The sequence below is a fragment of the Sturnus vulgaris genome, chromosome 12 (assembly GCF_052056855.1).
Source record: "Sturnus vulgaris isolate bStuVul1 chromosome 12, bStuVul1.hap1, whole genome shotgun sequence".
NCBI classification, from domain to species: domain Eukaryota; kingdom Metazoa; phylum Chordata; class Aves; order Passeriformes; family Sturnidae; genus Sturnus; species Sturnus vulgaris.
Genome location: NC_142254.1, coordinates 2,648,666 through 2,656,731, shown reverse-complemented (window position 1 = coordinate 2,656,731; position 8,066 = coordinate 2,648,666). Strand labels below are relative to the sequence as shown.

The 8,066-nt window shown below is 42.4% G+C and overlaps 1 long non-coding RNA gene across 1 annotated transcript; it reads right to left on the bottom strand.

The window, feature by feature from the left end:
- Window positions 1–1,958: 1,958 nt before the first annotated feature.
- Window positions 1,959–6,898, bottom strand: LOC148222333 (uncharacterized). The gene is made up of 3 exons (XR_015806159.1): window positions 6,835–6,898; window positions 3,795–3,900; window positions 1,959–2,154 (listed from the first exon to the last, which is right to left on the bottom strand). It is a non-coding gene; the product is annotated as an uncharacterized LOC148222333 (long non-coding RNA).
- Between the last annotated feature and the right edge of the window lie 1,168 nt (window positions 6,899–8,066).

Sequence of the window (8,066 nt, the reverse complement as noted above, 5' to 3'; positions counted from 1 at the left end):
ATTCTACACTCCCTTTAATGTTTTAATGTTTGTTATAAAAATTGCCACAGTGATTCATTTGCATGTATTTCTTCTTTGTTTGGAAGGGAGTCATTTGGAGTGGCTATTTTAGGGGTTGTTAAGTGGAACAATCTAAGTGTGAACACTCTGAAAAGATAAATGGAAACATTTAATATTTATGCTCTGCTATTCTACTGTGTCTCAGTCACGTAAAATCAGATCACTATCCTACAGCTCTTGTTTTAAAAAGACAGCACTTAAAGTAAGAAAATGTAGCAATAATTGACTTGTTAAAACAAGTGGTGATAAACAATTCAGAGGCACAATTCTGTCATGCTTGCAATGCTGAAAGTGTGCTGAAACCATGCTGAAATAAAGAAATTAAAAAAAAATACTCTGCTATGCTCAGGCAACTATTTTCAAGTGAGGCTGCTTCATCCACGCATCCAACATGATTTTGAGCTGTATTAGATTTTTGCTCCTGCTCCCAGTACATCCTGAAGGTGCAGTTCCTATCTCCTGGCAGCAGTGTTAGTTTACAGAGTTCCCTCGATTTTGTACACAATTTTCTCAACACAACTGCTTGTGAGTTTACTGTACAAATCTAATAATGGGTTCTTGTGTTAGCAAAAAGGGACTGTGAAAGGCAGCACAAAATCTCCTCGAATGGGCTTTTCCACAGAAACCAGACAGTTCCAAACACGCCTCCCAGTACTGCAGGCAAGATCCTGATCCCAATTCTGTGAGCAATAAAACTGCAGATATGAATATGCATATTTTACCAAATCAGAACTGTACTGCCTCCAGGATCAACTGAGAGCTACCAGAGCTCATGGAACTCATGGACAATGGCACAAGGACAGCACCCTGAGTGACAAACACAGCTTCACCTCAATGCCATTCCCTCTGGAGACTTCTTCCAGCCTCGAGCTGTGAGCTGAACACAACAATTAAACTTGTCCTAGGGTCAGCCAGTATAAATTTAAACATTGCCCATATACAGAGCTAATTTTGAATCTTACTGCTCAGTCCTTAAATTTCAAGGATTAGGAACCACTGTGCTACACAGACAAAGGGATTCCTTGTTTAGAATATTTTGGATCAAGCTCCCACAGATAGACTGATCTGCATTTGTAAAATCTCTAAGTGTTCAACTTCTGGCATAACTTGGTCTCTGATTGAATTCTGAAAGACTATTTTTGTCCTTCAAATTGCAGTGAACAGATCTATTTATCATTTCCCTGTAGGTTTTGAGAAGAGTAACAGAGCTATTTTTTCCTGCTGTGAAATATTTGCCAAACGTTTTTGACTGACAATGAGTTTTATAGGTGCAGACATTTGCAGGCAACACATGAACTGAATTTCACCATTTAATTGTTTCAAGTCATTCACCCACTTCTAACAATGTCTGGTAGTATCCCATATTAGGGTTAAACCTTCATTCTCAGAACTGAAACTTGGCTGCTAAATATAAACTTGAGCCTAATCCAAGATCTTGCTTCAAAAATGTTGGTTTATACAGCTGACTGTGCTAAGTGGGGATGGAAGGCTGTTATGCTGAAGAAGTTCTTTACTATTTTAAAGCAACTTTACCAGCAATTCCTTTGCTGTATCTCTCCCTGTCACATTGCTGGTCACAGCTAAAAATACACGGAATATTTTTGCCATTCTCCCTGGGGCAGTAGGTGAGGGCAGTGAAGTGGTCAGGGGTTTTCACAGCTGACATCCTGTGTGTCCAACCACACAGTTGGCAAGGAATGAGGCTGGGTGAAGAAACACCAGCAAAAATAACCCAAGAAGACTGGAGATAAACTCCTAACTTGTGAATAAAGGTCTGTTAGAGCACTGAGAAGCCTCTGCTCTCCTCAAAAGAAGGGGGTACACCCACAGCACCTGGTGTGACACTCAGCCACATGGCAACTGCTTCCTCCTTCTCCTCCTTTCCTCCTCCTCCTCCTCCTCCTCCTCCTCGCACTAGGGTGCAGCTTGACCTTGCCTTTACCTGTCCTTTAGAGTTTGATCCATCTACAGCTGTGGAGAGAAGCAAAATCTTTTAGGTGGGATTAGACCTTTAAGATAGGGTTTCACTGCTGAGTCCACACCAAACAGGTCCCTGTGCTCACATCTTCACTTGTGCTTGGCTATGCTGCTCATCTGTGGAAAAAAAAAAGCAAAAAAAATCAAAGGTGAATTTGGCTGCCAGCTGGGGATTTCTACTCTGAGAATATTCAGAAACACTTGCACATATTTTCTTCCACTCTGTTCCAAAATCAGCAAAGGAGGTATAAATAACTATCTTGCTGCATGTTAGTAATGACCAAAAAGAGCTAGAAACTTTGGGTGAATATCAATAATTATTAGCATTAAGACTTTATCAAGTGGGACCTCCTTAAGAGCTACAGCTCCACCTCAGTCTTACTACAGAACTCCTCTCCAGGTGAGCACCCCCAGCTCTGCCAGCCTGGCTCCAGAGCAGAGGGGCTCCAGCCCTCAGAGCATCCTTTGGCCTCCTCTTGATGCCTTTAGTTTTAAGTTTTCCTATTCTCCTTGGATGTGCTTTTCTGATGTGCTAGGGTGATGAAGACAAAACAGTCCTATTCCAGTTAAGAGCTCAAGGACAATTTCTCCAAACCTCAGGCCCTAAGCACAAACTATGTGGAAAGGTGGAGGGTGGGTTCATGCAAATTAACCAGAACCTATAAAAGTGTAAGATTTTGTGACCAACCTCCTCCTTTCCTTCCATCTTGGAACCATCCAGGCAGGGGCCACCACTGTGGCACTTTTATTGATAGGGTGTGGCTTTTGTAGGCCTCACAATAAATATCCATTTTATTCTCCTTAACTCTGTGTGTAGCCTCTGCTCCAGCTCCTCAAGGCATTACTCTGGATCTGCTCCAGCAGCTCCACATCCTTATCTTGGGGTCCCAGAGCTGGATGCAAAGAACCAATTTGATCTTGTGCTCTCCCTAGGTAGTGTATTTGCTCAAGACAGGATCAAAGGAGAAGTTAGTGTGGTCTCCATGGCAGCCTAATTAGGCAGAATTTGTTCCCCTTTTTCCCACATGAGGTACCTACTATTAGAAAATGGCCCTGTGGCCCTGAGGGGCATTGCTGTGTGTGGCAGTACCTCAGAACACCCTGATCACACTGGTGTACCATGAGTGTACCTGTGTTTGGCCACAGCACAACAGGCTGTGCTCTTAAACACCCATTCCAGCTAAACAGCTTCTCAGCCCTGTCTCTTCAAACAGGATTGTCTCTTTCTAACCCTTGCTTCTTGCTCCTGGTTATCAGAAAATACTCTTCTGTCCCCTATCTCCATAGTCCAGTGCAAGTGGTAAATAAGGATATTTCCTTTAATAAAGAGCTACACTGGAGAGCTACAGATTTGTCTGGGAAGCTTTGTAGCAACTTTGTAAATTTATGGACTACAAAGGAAATCAACAGAACTGGTGATTAGCACTTATGAGATTTATTGGTTTATAAACCGTATAAATCCAATTAGGTTTACTCAATATTGCAGTGAAATGACCCGTTGGTTTTATCTGATAAGCAAAGTGATCTGTAAGCTAAACTGTTCACTAAATATCTCCCTGGTTACTCCTAAACTGTACCCATGGAGTGCCAGGCAATGGATAAGCATCATCAGTTATTAAAGCAGCAGCATCAGCACTCATTTCTTATCCCATCCTTCAGTAATGAAATTCAGTAAGAAGCACTGTTGTTCTACATCGTTCTCCACAGCTCTAAGGAATCAGCTAGAAATCACTAAAAACGTAAAAATGTGAATTTACTTAGCTCTTGTACTAATCCAAAGGTTCAAGTGGCCAAGGAATATCTTCTGTAACTGAAGCCTGGCAGGTTTGTTCCTGCTTTGTCTCCAAAGCCTCCTCCTGTCACCTGGGACAACACAAACACATTTTTGTGTGTCCTGACTGCAGAGAAAAGCCAGCCAGGTTAAACTTACACTGTCCCATTTGCAGGGGTGGTTTAGGGTAGCCACGGTGCAGGTCAGCTGAGGGATGGTGACTTCTCAGGACAAACCAAATCAGTCACTTCACAGCTCTTTATCTGTGTCTGCACACCTGAGTGAGGAGAAGGGAGAAATTCTCCTCCAAACCCACAGAATTGTGCTTTTAACAAAATGGGACTTTGGTGGTATTCACATGGCAGCTGCCAAAGATCCCTGGGATCTCTGGATGTGAGGAAAAGTTGTGTTTTGGTGGGGAAAGTAAGTGTACCTCTTTCTGAAACAGCTCTAGCACGTACCTCTTAACAAGCTCCAGTGTATGGCAAGTGGAATTTTCAGCTACATGCATAGGAACTCAGCTTTTCAACGGGGAGAGGCTCCTGAGCCAGCAGAAACCATCCCTATTCCTTGAGGTTAACAACCAGAGAGTCTCACACACACGTGTCATGAAGAGAAGAGCTGAAGTGGTTTCTGTGCCAGTCTTCCTGTTCCCTTGCACTGTAACCAGCCCAGGGTGTGACCCTTGGGGTGTCCTGTGCAGGACCAGGAGCCGCCCTCCATGGTCCTTGTGGGTCCCTCCCAGCCCAGCTGATTCTTTGGTTCTGTGAGTTGTTTTGTTTCCTTGTATTTTGTACCTGTCAATCCCTTCCTCTTGTATCCACTAAAAAAAAAAAAAAAAAAAAAAAAAAAAAAAAAAAAAAAAAAAAAAAAAAAAAAAAAAGAAAAAAAAAGAAAAGAAAAGAAATATACTGGCACCTACAACTTCTTAATCAAAGAAGAACATTCTGCCTCACTAGTCTAGGCTAGGAAATACATTGAATTACTATTCAGAGCCAAGGTTTCTGTGCCAGAAACCAGCAAGCACATATTCCCAATGAAAGAGGGACTTGCACAGTGAGAACTCTCTGGAGTCAAGCAAGCAGGAATTCACACACTCATTTTGTCCCTGGTAGCAGTTAAACATCTTCTCTTTATCTAATCCTAAAGTTAAGCATGATCAACAAGTTTCTGTAGAAATTTCTCTAAATTCTCAACAGAAAAGTTATTTTTACTGCCTGAAGGGAATGACTTTCAATAATTGCAGCCTGTGCTTACAGAGGCACTTTGGGGCAGTAGAATGAAAGTTCAGCTCCTTTGAGCTGGGCTCACACTTAAACGATGCTCCTTGGAAACTGAAATCCAGGCAGCCAGCTGAGATTGCTTTTTGAGCATGAAGACTTCTCATTTATAATTCATAGGAAATAAATACTCATCCTGGATGGTTTAGAAGAGTGGTTTTGTACCTTTGTAACAATGAAGGGAACTTCGTATGAGGGAATTTCCCTTGTCTTGTAATAAAGGGGGAAAAGCTTTCTTATAATTGAGGCCGATTTCAGAGTTTTAAACTTGTAAAATAACTAAATTCACTACCTGTATAGCTGAACCTATTTTTTAGTAAGTCTTAACTGGAAATACAACTGAAATGCAGCATGTGAGAGAGCAGGGAGACAGAGGAAGTGCACCAGTACTTTCTGTTTAGGCTTGGTACTGAACTCTGCACAGAAATCAAACTGAAAAACACAAAAATCATAGAAAGGGAAATGAAGAGTTTTCAATCACTTTTGGAACCAAAAGTCCTATCTAGAAAAAAAAAAAGATTACTGAAATCAGGTAGAAATATTTTGGAAGCTAATTTTATAAACCTGTGGAAGCTTGAGGGGCTGCTCGGTCCCAAGAGGTTTCCAGATTAAAAAATGCTGAAAATAAGCTACTAGGTAGGAACTCCTTTACGTTAATCTAGTGAGCTTTTCTGGGGATGGGAGGAACTAACACCTTGAATAAAAAAGTTCTACAAAGCAGAAAAGCAGACAGAAGTTTGAAGGGAAACTTCGATGAAATTTTCATCTTGCTTACTGAGAAAAGGACTAGGCTTAACTTAAAGCTTAACTTAAATGCAAAGCATTCAGAGCAAGAGGGACACCTCCTCTTTTTATCCAGGGATCCTCACTCAGAAAAAGGAACCTAATGAGTTAAAGGCAGTTTTATCTTTTTTTCTAGCATATATTTCTACCAAGTCTGAGTGAAGTGCTCAGGAGAAAGGAGAAAATACTGATATCTTTCCATGGCACAGGATTCTGAACATGCTGTGTTAGGTGGTTAAAGAAGCTAATCAGGTGGAGTACAGTTTGTTTTACATTTTGTTGCAGGAAAATTATGTATTTCCCAGCAAAATCATCTCTAATGTACTTGACCAAGAGTTTCAATGCAGTTGGATAAAACTTCCCCTAAGAAAAAGGGAATACTTGAATATCTCTTATGAGTGTTCATTCCCTTACAATGGTAATCCTTACAAATGAACCAAGTTTCTTATGAATACTTGGCACACATTTTAGATGGAGCCTTTTGGAGAATACTGTTTTGTTTAATGAGAATCTAAGCAAACCTGCTGCCATTTCAGAAGTATCCTCTAAGGGTGTTAGTGTAAATAGTTGTGAAATTCACATTATAAAATAGGCTTTATTATTAAAATGCACAGCTTGGGTTAATCAAACAGGCAACACTCTAGTTTGGCATGAAAGATCAGAGGAGCCTGAGTGAGAGGCAAGAGGTTCATGGCAGGAGAGAAGCAAGTCATGTCTTTGTCATTCCTAAAACAAGAGCCTTGCTACACAAAATGTGACCAATTGAACCACAGGGCCTCAGCTGATAATCCTGATGATACTATCTAATTAATTAAAGCACACTGATTAGCCCTGAGGCATTTGCTTTGGGCAGCCAGGTGCTCTTTACTCAGATGGAACAAGAGCTGAAGAGCATTCCAGTGGAGCCATTAAGGTGAACTTCCTATTTTTAGCAGTCCAGAAAGCAAATTCTGTCAGAATCACCTCAGCATTCAGGCAGCGAGTAGTGAGGGGAGCTGAGACTGTGACGCCGCCCGCCTTCTCCACCCCGCACCGACTGGCCCAGCCAGCTCCCGAAGGCGAGCCCAGCGCCCAGAGTGGCGCACTGCCAGGACTGAGGGGAACCCGCAATGTGGGCAGGGCTCTGAACCCGAACGGCCCCACACGCGTCCGGGGACGAGCAAAGCATCGAGACAGAGTCCTTCTGAGGGTCCGGGGAAGCAGGATTTATTGAGGGAGGAGGAACAACTGGGATCGGGGGAAGGGAACCACAGAAGGCAGAGAACACAGGTGTGCAGCAACTTAACGAGGGGCCCTCCCCCAAGGGAGGGTACAATACAGAACCAGTCGCTACAGTTTGGGGGTGTCACATAAGGCGGGGCTGATTATACATACAATGAATAGGGGAAACATAGGCGGGGAAATACATGTAACATCAAATCATGTGCTAAGGAGGGGATGACTGATACAGAAGATACCAGAAGGATAGGAGGGGCTAGGAGGGATTGACAATCTCCGGGGCAGGGACTAGAGTGAGGGACAGGGAAGGTTCTGGAGGGTGGGTTTGGGCTTGGGTTGATTGATCAAGGGAAGGCGGGAATTAGGGCAACTGAATTATAACGGGGGGCACCAACAATGGAACAAGCCATCTAATAACAATAAAATAACGCAATACAACAAGACTGCATTTGTTAAAACCCAGATCCTGGCAGTTCGAGTGTCAGACGTTCCCAGGGATGTGCTGATGGTTCTGACAACTCCTCTCAGCCTCCCGTGCAGAATTTCTGCTTTCATGGTGGAAATGTGCAATTTACCCAGACCCAGAAATAACACCAGCTCAAAAGGGGCCAAATGAGACAACTTTCCAGTCCAAAAGTAGCTTGAAAAATGAGCAATGACTGATTAAATAAACAAACCAAAAATGAGAATAGAGCCTCTATACACAAGGAATGCAAACATGAAGCATATTTTTAAACCTTTTTCCATCCCCAGAATGGTGCAACACCTTAAATAATGCAAATGTTTGCTCTGGAACTGAGGAAGAGCTTGGTAAGTACCATATTGATCTTTTCAACTGATGTACAAATGCATTTGTATTGACAAATTTCTGTTAGCAATCTGTTCAGCAAACCAGCAATGATCCCCTAGCACCCTGTTTGGGAAGTTAGAATATACTCCCAGATCTACACATGGATACACATTTTTATTTTGTATGT